The 13,202-nt window shown below is 45.9% G+C and overlaps 1 pseudogene; it reads right to left on the bottom strand.

Moving 5' to 3' along the window:
• Window positions 1-13,202, bottom strand: part of LOC124970023 (pleckstrin homology domain-containing family A member 1-like) — an 88,533-nt pseudogene that overhangs the window by 58,755 nt on the left and 16,576 nt on the right.

Genomic DNA, 13,202 nt, shown 5'->3' on the forward strand with positions numbered 1-13,202 from the left:
ATTATGTGGTGTAATAATGAAATACATGAGGTTTGATATTTTATTCAGTATTATTTACTTACTGTTGAAGAGCCAGGGTTTGAATCAGGGCTGCATGACTGCTAGCAAGTTTTGTACTACTGAGGTGCAGCCTGGTCTCCATAAAGAAGAACACTGAGCTCATAGTCCTGAAGTGCAAGAGCACGGAGTTGGAACAGTGGCAGGCCCGCCACTCTGCAGATTCATCCCACTGTGGTGCAGAGGTATTAAGGGAATAGGACAAGTGCAAAAGGGGCCAAACACATGGGGCAGATACCCTAAATAACAACCTGTTCTCATAACTCAGTGTGTGAGACCAACACTAATACCTCTGAGGAAAATGTCCCCATGATCTAATTACCTTCAATTTGGTCCCACATATTAAAGGTTCTACCACCTCAATGCTGCCACACTGCTAACCAAGCTTTGGGTACTTGAAGCCTTGGGAGGCACATATCCAGTCTCAACCAGTTGTCTAACATGACTGTTCTACTCCCTGTGACTCCTTGACTTTGATGGCTTTGCTATCTGCATTACAAGGTACAGCCTGGGACAGCCAGCCACACTGGAAATGTCACCACCCATTGCGGGTGTGTGTGTGTGTGTGTGTGTGTGTGTGTGTGAGAAACATTGAGCTACATATCAGCCAATGCTCCAGGATGTAGAGGAAGGCTAGAGATGGGATCCACAGCAAGACAACTGAAACAATCATGCCTCCCTAATGAATTCCAATACAATTTCAGGACACTGAAGCCAAGGTGAGATTCCCTGGTTGGTGAGGTTCTGATGCACATCAAGTCCTGGAAAGATGAAGCATCCTGAGGACACAAATGCTTTCATTGAGCCCCTCCCAGACCTCATGCCATGTGTCTCTTTTTTGGGCCGCTCCCAACTTGTGTCCTAACCTTGGTGTCCACGTGAATAGAGTGCTTCCAAGGAAAGCCCACCCACCTCTTCCCTGTCAGGATCTCCACACCTTGCTGAGTCTGCTCTTCTCAACTTCCTTTGTCTTATGGTGAGTCAAGGTCTCTAGACCTCTAAGAGTTTTTCCCCTCTGTCACCTATGCAACTAGTGAAATGCTTAGGAAACCCAGAATGAGTGTCAGTGGTGGACTTTGCCCAACATGGATTCAAGAGTCCAATTGACTGTCCCAGCTGCAACAAATTTAAAAGAAGAGCCAAATATATGGAATGTCAGTCATTAGGAATTAAGATTCCTGAGACAGAAGCCAGGAACCCAGAGAGAACCCAGTTCCCTGGCCAGATAGGGAGTGTCCAATTTATACAGCAAGGGGGGACATGGCATCAGCAGTGTCCTGAGCAGAAAAACAGAGTATCTAAGGAGACATGGCAACTAGATGTCACAGTGCAAAGAACCAGAGAGGCAAGTTTCAGAAGGGAAGGGGCTCAGCAGCACTCCCCACCAGAACTCTCACAGGCCAAGAAGAGATCCGGTAGGGTTGCTGCTTGAGTGTGCTAGTCTAGGGGCTTCAGTAGCTCTTGGTCAACACCACGGGGTCAATTTTATGCAAATCAGGATTGGTAAAATCCTAATGCTATTGGTTAAGCCTAGGGATTGAACTTCCATTCAGGTCTGCCCTACTTCTATTTTCTCATGTTGGCCTCAATCCCAGCTTCCCAGGAGGTTGAAGTTAGCAGATCCTGCATGCTCAGGTGTTCAGAGCTGCAGCACTGTGTGAGAGGGTACCTGTACTGGGCCAGGGCCAGGTTGCAGTGGGTGACAGGATGGCATGTTCTGGCTTGCCTCAGTGTTGCCTCTCTATGCCTCAGGCTGTGCTGACATGGGAGGTCGTGGAGACCTGTGGTCTGTGTGGGTGCACAGTCTCTGGGACATCTGCCTGCACTTGGCTAGGGGCAGCACTAGATGATTGGCAATGTGGCTGGGTCCTGGTGCATTCAAGCCCACCCTGGACACTGCTCTTTTGTTCTGGGACAAGTATGCTGTGGCACCTGTACCTCTGCTAGGTCATGTGGCTTGAGTGACACAGGCAGAGCGGCAGGGAGTGGTAGACCTTGGTACAGAACAGCTGCTGTTGCTAAGATAATTAACAGGGGAGAACCCAGATCATAGCTAGGTTCTGTTTTGAAGTATTTTCTTTCTGAGCCATGACCATGGCCAAGATGATGGGTTTGTAGGTGGCAGAGAGAAGTGGACAGTTCCCTCCTCATTGGCACCCCTGGCTGCTAGGGCACAGCTTCACCTTCAGCTCTGGGCTCTATGTAAGAAGTGAGTCTTGTGCAGAAATGATCTGGCAGGATAGAAGGACTTAGGTGGAGGCTGAGGGTGGGGTTTTAGGAATCCCCTAATGACACAGGAAGATGAATGTGGACACAGCATTCTTAGAGGATTCACTGTCTGGTCAGTCATCTGTGAACTGATCCTAGAAAGGAAGGCTAATGATGTCCTCCTGGGCAGTGAGCTTCTCAAAGATCACTTTCTCTGTGGAATGGTGAGGTTAGTATCAATCCATTCACAGATGAGGAATGGAGGCTGGGAGAAGTCACTTGGACTGCCCAGGTGTCACACCTGAGCACTGGTAGAGGCAGAAATTGAGTGCAGGGTTACCTACCCTGATGCTCTACTGCAAGACACTGGATTGGATATGGGGGTGGGCAGGATGTGGGGACCTCCAGCATGGCTGCTGTCCTCCAGGGCTCTTCATTTGCCAGACATTCAGGGACACGTGGCCATGTGAGGAACACAAAAATGACTTAGCCAGGTAATGAGGAGGATCAGCAGTGGGCTGGCCAGTGTGCTTTCAGCATTCCAAGGCCCACCCACCAGCAGGCTGGTTAGCACCCCTGCGGTCCCACAGCCCCTCCCTGCTGCTCAGGACCAAAGTACTGCAGGCATCACGGATCCTGCTCCACATCACCTCACACCTGAGGCTCAGATTGGAATCCTCTGGGGTCAGCCCCTCTTCATTTATCCTGTGATAGCTTCAGGAGTGCTCCTCCCTGACCTGTGGACACACAGCATCTTGCTGGACAGGACGTCTAGGTGGGCCTGGGACCTGCGTTTGTCACACTCCCTGGTAAGGCCGAGGCAGTTGGTTTGGCTAACTTGCGACCACACCCACAGCCTCCATCCTTATTCTATGTCCATCAGTCCTCCTAGGATGCCATCTGGTCATCTCCCATCCTCCAGGATCCCTCCCTGCCCTACCAAGCCCCTCTCCACAGCATGAGCCTATACCCTGGCTCAGTCAGGCTGACTTTTTGCAGCAGAGAAACATGCTCTTCACCCTTGCCAGTGGAGAATTTTCTGCAGAATTCTCTGCTGAGTTTCACATGTGACAGCGATTTCTGTCCTTTTTTGTGTGTGTTTTGGGAATTGTATCCAGAGTTGCTCTACCACTGAGCTACATCCTCAGCATTTTCATTTTTAATATTGAGACAGGGTCTGATAAATTGCCCTGGCTGGGCTAGAACTTCTGATCCTCCTTCCTCAGCTTCCCAAGTAGGTGGGATTACAGGAGTGTGCCACCACACCAGCTTAGCTCAGTCTTTACAGTATCTATGCACTCAAATGATAGTTTTCTGCAGACTGGAATTTCTTTTCCCTTGGCCAAACCCTTCTGTGACAGATGTGACACTTCTCTGGGCAGTTCTAGGACCCTCAGAGGTGCAGCCTTCATCCCTCCGAGTGTGGCACTTTAGGGTGACATTCAGGGTCCCTAGTCCTCCCCTGTGCCTGTTTGCTCAGTAGGTCTCATGGATGTAAAGTTTACTGGGGTACAGTTGAGACAGGGAGTCCTTCCTCATTAGTGTATCATCTGAATCTGCAGGAGTGTGTCTGGCACAGTCATCAGTGGTCACAGCAGGAGCAGCCCAGCCCGGTTTGCTCAGTGGCCCTGCAGGCAGCTCCCCTCTGGATGTCTCCCATAGTCACTTTCATCTCACTCAGCTTCTTTGTATCTGCTGAGGGGAGGGTTGGCTTAACTCCCTAGGTCAGGAGCAGGGTGCTGTCCCCTGGTGGCAGACGCCTTCCATGTCCCAGTCTTCTTGTTTGGTCACTCTGAGCACCATCCCATTCATCAGTCACAGTGAGACCCCTCCTGGCTTTCCTGGCCACTCTTTCTCTCTCACTTGGGCTCCACATTGGCTGTGTCCTGGTTTCCTCAGCTCGGTCCCTGCCTACTCTTGGGGAGTGTCAGTGTCATTGCAATTGTAATGGGTGACCATACAACTGATCCGACAGTTCTGTGGGACAGGAGTGTCCCTGAGCTGAGGTTGAGATGTGGGTTGGCTGTGTTCTTCCTGCAGCTTCTGCAGAGAATATCTCTCCTGCCTTCTCCATCTTTTGAGGGACCCTGCACTCACTGGCTTGTGGATCCTTCCTCTCTTCTCCAAGATGGAAATCAGCTCAAGTCTTTCACTCTACCCTCTGGATAATGCAGAATAATCTCATCTCAACTTCTGCAATTGCTCATGCAGAGTCTCTTCCCTACATGAGGTGCTATGTTCACAGGACCTTGGAACATTTTGGACCTGTTTCAGTTGCCTACCTTCCTGAGGCTATCATGGCACTTTCCCAACACCCATTTTATTAGCCCAGCAGCCTTTTCAGTGTCCCTGCTTAGCTATGGACAGGTCTCAGTTCTGCTGACCATATAAGTTCTGATGACCCTAGTAGAAAGAGAGAACTGAGAAGTTATTGTCCCATGGGTGCACACTACCCTGACTCATAGGCTCAGTCACAGCCCTCTGACCATGTCATGTGGCTGTTTTGAGTTCTCAGCCTCACACCAGATGTTGCTAGCTCACAACTGGCTTTGGGGTGTGCTGGTTCATGGCAGGAGAGGGCAGAGTTCACATGCCCTGAGCTGGTGCTGCAGATAGGTCTCAGCCACACCTGATCCTCAGCCCTATCTCCCCAGATGGCATCCTGTCCTTCTTGAACAAGTTAAGTGACACACTGTGTGTGCTGGGCCTTATGCTGCCTCACCAGTGCCCCCTCGACACCCACAGATTCACCTTCCCTGGTTCCTACCAAGACACAGTGAGGCAGATGAGGTCTGGGTGCTTAAATATGATGGATAACACAACTCTCTCCATTTGGAAAAAAACTTCTTTTTACTTACTAATATAAGTTAAATAAAAATGCTATATGATTAAAACAAAATCAAAAGCAGAGAAAAAAATCTACGATATAAAGAATGACATGGTAAAGAATGAGAGTCTTTAAATTCCAAGCATTATCCTCTGTTAGAAGTAGTTCCCTAGACTCTCGTTGTAAAATATTAGGAAATCTGTGGCCTCATTTTTGGCTCAAATATGAGTATTAAAAAGGAATTAATTGTAGTGATATTCTCTCTCTCTCTCTCTCTCTCTCTCTCTCTCTCTCGGACAGAGAAATGGTGCAGATCTGTAAAAATAACCCACATAGCCTGTCCTCCAAGAGAAACAGAAACCAGTACCCCCACACTGCCTCCTGGAAAGCTGGGACCCTCAACAAGAACATGTACTAACACCGTCCATCCTAACACCATCTGAAGCACCTGGGCTTGAAACACCCACAGTGACGACTGCTACGAATGCTGCATTAATAAAATACACACATAGACAAAAAATAAAAGTGGCCTGCTTCAGATCAAGGTTCCAGAAAAGACGTGAGATACTGAAGAAATTCTACTTCCCCAGTTCTGCGTGCCTGGAAAGGCATCTTCATTGACACATTCCCCTTCCTCTGGAGATAAAGAAGCTGGAGTGGACCTGGCCCTGCAGTAGGTGCCCTGACACAATGACCCCATTCCCAAGGAGCACAGCTGTGGTGCAACATCCTCACTGTCTTCCTCCAGTGACCTATGGCCCTGCATCAGGCATAGCCACAAAGAGTACAGCAACAAAGAGACCTGTGTCACAGAATCATGGAGGCTTCTGCTGATTGCAGCCATCATCTGTGGCTGGAGAAAAGCAAGAGCTCCTGAGGCTCAAAGGCAGAGGAGAAGAAGGAGTCATCTCATCACCAAAGCCAAACATGGCCAGTGGCAGACCTCAGCTCTCAAGGGCCTTCTCTGTCAAAACATGGCAGTAATGAGAGTGGACTGTCCCCAGTTAAACCTCTCACACAGTGACAACTATAGGATTTCTTCTGTGAGGTTCTCAAATTACAAAGAGCCAGGCAAAGTGGCACTTGCCTGTAAGTGCAGGTTCAAGGCCAGTCTCAGTATCTTAAGAGAGACCTATCTCAAAATAAAAATAAAATCATTGGGCATATGACTCAGTGATAGAGCACTCCTGGGTTCCTTCCTGAAAGCTTCATGCACAGGCACACACACAAGCACTCAAAATAATAAAAAAAGTGACTATAATACTATCAAAGGTGTTCCCAACAAACACTTGCTCATATATACTTATAACCAATAAAAAGAGTATCACTCTTTTGAATACAGTTGACAGATTTATATTTGTTCCAAATACATCCTCTACAATTTGTGACACTTTGTTTATAGAGGAATATCAATACAAAGTTAATTACATTGTCTTTAATCTCAAAGGATGAATTATTGAGATGTGTCCAATGAAACAAATGGGCAATGGAAGTTGTACATGGCCCAAGAATAAGATTGACCAATGTGTTAATTATTTAAAAAGTAGGTGTGAAATTAAAGCTGTGGAAAAACCATCACTGATTCAGTGCAGGTAATGCAAGTCAAAGTTAAAAAGTGCAAATAGGTCAAGTAGGTAAAAACCCACTCTGAGGGCTGAGGTGGAGCTCAGTGGTAGAACACTTGCTTAGCATGAAAAATGCCCTGGGTTCCATCTAAAGTACCACAAAACAACGCTGATGATAATGATAAGAATAAATTAAATTTTAGGACTTCCTCCCTCCCCTGAACCCTTAGTCCCCAGTTACCTTTGCTAGAAGTATCTCTGTGCCTTCCTCAATCCCAATAATTCTTTTTTTTTTTTTTTTTTTTTTTTTTTGCAGTGCTGGGGATTGAACCTAGGGCCTCGTGCTTGCAAGGCAAGCACTCTACCAACTGAGCTATATCCCCAGCCCCCAATAATTCTTAAATTTGGTCTTTTCATGATGTCCCATAGTTCTTGGAGATTCTGTTCATGATTTCTCACCATCTTCTCTCTTTGGGCAACTTTATTTTCAAGATTAAATATTTTGTCTTCATTGTCTGAGGTTCTGTCTTCCAAGTGGTCTAGTCTTTTGGTGATGCTTTCCATTGAGTTTATTTGGTTTGTTGTTTCCTTCATTTCAAGGATTTCTGTTTGTTTTTTTTTTAGAATTTCTATCTCTTTGTTGAAATGATCTTTTGCTTCCCGCAGGTGCTCTTTTAGCTTATTGGTATTATCATTCATTGCCTGCATTTGCTCTCTTATCTCATCCTTTGCTTCGTGAATCATCTTAATCATGTATAATCTGAAGTCCTTTTCTGACATTTCTTCTAACATAGTGTCATTGGATTCTATTAATATAGAATCTAGATTTGTTTGGATCATTTTCTTCCCTTGTTTTTTCATGTTGTTCATGTATCTTCCCCTCTAGCAGTACAGATCTGGGGTATTGCAGATTTCCCCCTATAGGCTTATAGTGGCCCTATAGGTTTCCAAAACCCTTTCTTTAAGGGGAGATCAATATTAGCAGTGCCCAATTCAGACACTATGCAATCCTAGACCAAACGGCCCCTATGAGGACAATAACAAAATTGTCATAATAAACAGAATGAGTTCAAATATTATCTTCAGTAAAACAAACAGATTTGCAATAAGGTCTGCAGTTTCTAATGGAGGACAAAGAGGATGCAGAGGAATCTAGAACGTGGCTGTTAATGGGATAAGAAAAGAATATACAGAAGTTCTAGATAATAGAAAGGTTGAGAGTGTAATCAAAAGAAATTGGACGTTAGCATGCAAAAAAGAGAGAAAGAGACTCTGAGGGAACAGGTAAACAAAAAGAAAACAGAGCAAGAAAAGTAAAGAAATAAAAACTTAAAGTTTTTCAAAAAGGAGAAAAAAGAAAATCTACAGTATAACCTCCCAGTAATGAAACCTCCCAGTGTTCAGTAGTCTGATGCATGAGAGGTACGTGAAAATGAGCTTCAAGCCTCCAGCAGGTGTCTCAGGATGGGATTTGCCCCACCTAAAGATCGGAGCTAAGGCTTCCGCTCTGGCTTTGAAATGTGTTGGCAAATGGGAACTGCAGCTCAGGGTGTGGACGTGGTCAGCTGGAGGTCCTGGAGGCGGGATGTGGTTGGTCAGGCCGGGGTCCTGGAAGTCCGGTGTGTTTGGTGTGGTTGCTGGATCCTGGAGGCTGAGTGCAATCAGTCGGTCTGGGGTCCTGGTGATAGGGCGCAGTCAGTTGGTCTGGGGGTCCTGGCAGCAGGGAGCAGTCAGTCAATGTGAGGGCACCAGAGGCAGGGTCGGGCTGAGGGATTCTGGAGATGGGGCTCAGTCAGTCCGTCCAGGGGTCCTACGGGGCGTGGCTGTTGTCTCAAAGCAGCCACGTGTAATCAAAACTGCAGGTACTGTAACAGTGAATTTCCAGGCAACAGCAGGCAGCTGGTGCTCCACTGGCGGTCGGCGATCAGTTTGCTGAGTGTTGTTGGACGATCGGGAGGTGAACCTCGTGCGTTGGGTGATGGATAGGTGTAAGGCCAGCAATGGACAGGCGAGAGGCAGGCAAATGGCGGATGATAGGCGCCTGACAGTGAGCAATCTGCACTCAATAAAGGCATCAATATGCTGGCAGACTGCAGGTGATCACAGCAGACAAATGGGGTAATCAGCAGGGGATTGATAAGCAGCAAAAACTGCCTCACCAAGAAATAGATATCCTCTGCTTTGAAACCGGAGTTACGGAGTAACAAGGAACACAGCCTCCCTCTAGTCCGCCATGCCTTTGGTACAAGTAAACCAGTAGTTGAGTCTCCTTCCAGGGAGAGTCTATACATAAACAACACATTATATTCTGGGGAAAAGATCAGCAAATGCCATACAATGTCCTCACCTTAGCACACAGGAAACCACCCTTTATTGCTCACAACTTATTTTCCCTTTCTCTCTTTTTTCCCACCACTGCACAATCTACTTCACAGTCAGCAGTCTAAGGGCAGAGGTAAGGAAGGGGTCTGGGCCAGTTTTCTCTGGCCTGGGCACTATCAGAGGCCCAGGGAGATCAGCCTGCCATAAATCAACTCCAGGAATCACTCTCTCATGTAAAGGTGAACAGTAGGCATGAAATGAAGTACAGTTCACCTCATCAGTGACCTCTGGACACGCATAGTGTTTTCTGAGGTTTCATGTCTAGGAACAGCACCATCACAAAGATGCACAGGGAAAAAAGGGTACATATAATTCCAAGGGCTCAATTGATTTACTTTTTCACCAACAAATGAGCTGCTTGAGGGCTGGGAATGTGCTCATGGCAGATGCTTTCCTGGCAACCTGGTTTCCATCCCTGGCACTGAAAAAAAAGTTGAATCTCCAGAACCAAAAAGGAAAATAAAGGGGGTAGCACACAACTGGCATAGTTCTAACTCATTAATAAAAGGACAAATAAACTTGTTTATACTTCTAATGAAGTAGACAATTCTCTGAAACTGATATAAAAATAGTCAATCAGCACAAGAAAGGATGGACAACACCATTAGTCATCAAAGAAATACAAATCAAAACCATGAGATACCACTTCCTGCTCACTAGGATGCCTATAATCACCAAGTGTGAGAATAATGTGTTGGTGACAATGAGAAATTAGAACACTTCTACATTGCTGGAAGGAAAGTAAAAGGTGCAGCTGCTCAGAAGTCTGGTGGTTACTTAGGAGTTTAAATGTACAGTTACCACATGACCCAGCAACTCCACTCCCAGATGCATACCTGAGAAAAATGAAAACAACATCTATACAAACACTGTGTAAAAATGTTCATAGCAGCATTATTAGTAATAGTTCAAAAGAAAAATTCTAATGTTCACCAATTGGTGAGTAAGTAAATGTGGTCTGTTCCTTCAATGTAACCTTAATCAGTCATAAGAAGGGATGAAGGGGCTGGGGAGATAGCTCAGTCAGTAGAGTCTTGCCTTGTAAGCATAAGGCCCTGGGTTTGATCCTCATCACCCAAAAAAAAAAAAAAAAAAAAAAAAAAAAAAAAAAAAGAAGGGATGAAGAACTGAGTAACATGGATGAACCTTGAAACATGCTAAGAAGCCAGACCAAAAGGCCACATAGTGCATAAGAACACCTCTGTGATGCCCAGAATAGGCAAATCTAGGGAGGCAGAGTGCAGATGAGGGGATGCTTAGGGCTGGGTGAATGGGAGGAGTGAGGAGTGACTGCTAATGGGAACAGACAGGATTTCTTTTGGAGGTGATGAACTGTTCTGAAGTCGATTGTAGTTAGTTGCAAAACTTTGACATATGACAACAAACCTCTGAATTGTGCACTTGAAATGGGTGGATTGCATGGCAAGCAAATTACATCTCAATAAGGCTATTAAACTAAAAAGGAATAGGTGCCAGATAGAAAAGGCTACTGTTTATCTCTCGTGCTGACACACACCATGACTGACACAGGACCTATAACCCTGGAGACGCTCAAGTAACTGCTGAGCCAGACTCCACCTGCATAGCCCAGCCTAACTTCCCTCTGTGCATGACATTCAAAATCAAATGCCAATCCACCTGTCCAGGAACAGGGACGGTCAGAAATAGAAACCAAGGAGCTGCTTTGTAAAACATGATACAAAGAAGTAAAGGGAGTTAATATTTTCCAAAACAAGTGAGGCTGACCCTGGAATATAATTTTAATCACTAAAGATTTACTAAGTCAGTGAAAGAGAATGCCTTTCTTTCTTGTCACTTTTTATGCTTCTACTGTGTTCTCTATTCTATACCTGCTATATTCCACTTAAAAGCATTTCAAGCCATAAGCAAATATAATGCGAACCATCGTGACTCAGAAATATGCAACCAGTAAAATAAACTACATGTCTGCTAAGTTACTAATAAGAGAATTTGTACAATGTGGATTAACAAGATCAACACTCACTGAATCTGAACCAAGAGCAAAGGAACTGAACAGAGATGGGTGGTGTGCCTGCCCTGCAGTGCCAATGTCTGGGCCTCAGATGTGACCCTGGACACCACCTCCCCTCTCCTGGCCTCGCTTTTATGTCTGTAAAATGGGGACAGCCACAGCACCTACCTGCTCGTGGTGGGGAGGACGAGGTAAGAAAATGCAAGGCCAGTGCCGTGATGGCATCAGCATCTGGCAGATTGGCGACTCTTGTCAGGATCTCAGGTGACAGCTTGCCTCTCTGCTCCTTGTTCCGGTGGAGGACAGCACTCTCAGGAACAGCTTGAAGAAAGCAGGGAAGACCAGGTCATAGCGGGCTCTGGCTGGCCAAGACAACCAACCTTGTAAGTCTCGGACCTCGCTGCATGTCTGGAAACTCAGAGACCTCTGGACTCCACAGCCAAATTGACTGACAGGTGCATGGGGTGTGGCACTGCATGTGCTGGCTCAGGCATGTGGAGGTTAAGATCTGGAACATATGTGTCTAGACATGAGGATTGTTCTGAGACTGGTGTGAGTGGCCTGGGAAACCCAGAGGTGGCACCTGGTGTCTGAAGGGTGAGCAGTGTAGTGAGGCCTGTGCCCTCAAATGGTAGCATTTCATTTCATTTCACCTCATTATAATTGCCTTTACACAGTGTGTTTCTCTCTCTCTCTCTCTCCCTCTCTCTCCCTCTCTCCCTCCCTCTTTCTTGGTAGTTGTTGTTGTTTGTTGATACTGCATATTGAACCCAGGGGTGCTCTATCACTGACCATACCCACTTCTTTATATTTTTTAGACACGGTCTCACTAAGTTGCTGAGGCTATGCTTGAAATTATGATCCTCCTGCCTCAGTCTCCCAAGCCACTGTGATAACAGGTATAAGCCACCATGCCCAACAACAGTATCCCGTTTTTAAAAAAATATTTTCATCTGGTATTTTAAAAAGTTTTTTTATTATTATTTCTATTGGTATCAGAGTTTGAACTCAGTGGTACTTGGCCACTGAGCCACACCCCAGCCCTATTTCATTAATTTTATTTAGAGACAGAGTCTCACTGAACTGCTTAGCACCTCACTTTTGCTGAGCATGGCTTTGAACTCACATCCTCCTGCCTCACCTCCCAGGCTGCTGGCATTACAGGCATGCAATCTGCACCCTGCAACTGTGCTGAATTTCGGTGGCTTCTCCATTCATGGAACTTTTCCCTCTTTAGTTGTCCCACTCACTCAACCACGTCCCTCTCTTCGCGTATCCATCTGGAAGTAGACTCATTCCAGGTGATGACTCTACTCACAGAGTGTACTTACAGAACCTAAGATGGTTCATCACTAGGCAATACTATCCTGTAGGACCACCATCATACATAGGAATCATTATTGACTGACACACTATCATGTGGCATGTGAGTGTACTAATAAGCTGTCCACTACAAGGGAGAGGGTGAACATCTGCTTTGCCATGGGAGGACCCAAGCAGCTCTGATGCTTAAAGGCAACAGAGGAGAAGCAGAGAATCCAGGAAATTAGTCTTCCACAGCATCAGTACCTGATTCCTGACAGGAAGGGACTTTCCCATCAGGGAGACACTTGGAGGTCAGTCAAGGCTGTGAGGGAAATGCCAAGAAATAGAAGGTTTCTGGATCCTCATTCCAATCTGAACATCCATGGCTGCCAAACAAGGTGGACACTCACTCTCAGCAGAGAACCTGAATCCACATGTGTTTACATCTCATTGGCATGGGATCAAACCTCAAGCACAGCATGAATAACAAGTGTGCATCTTGTCAATAAGCTCCAATTGTGGAAAATAAAAAGGCCTGGACCTTACATGTGGAATCAACACAATGCCCAACAAAGGATAAAAGATGAACATAAGATACACTCGTCCATTTCATTAGATAGAGGGAAATTCTGACCCATTCTCCAACAATATAGGATCTCCAGAAAAGTTCACAAAGTGGAACAAGGCAGACACACAGGGACAAATGCTGCATAAGGTCATAGTCTGCAACACAGATGAGGTATTGAGCTTGTCAATTTCATTGAGACAGAAAGTAGAATGGTGGTCAGTAGGACCTGTAGGAGAAGATGGAGTTAGTGTTTCATGGGAGAAGAGCAACTGTTTATGGTGAAGAAAAAGTGCTGGA

The sequence above is a fragment of the Sciurus carolinensis genome, chromosome 18 (genome assembly GCF_902686445.1).
Source record: "Sciurus carolinensis chromosome 18, mSciCar1.2, whole genome shotgun sequence".
Lineage (NCBI taxonomy): Eukaryota > Metazoa > Chordata > Mammalia > Rodentia > Sciuridae > Sciurus > Sciurus carolinensis.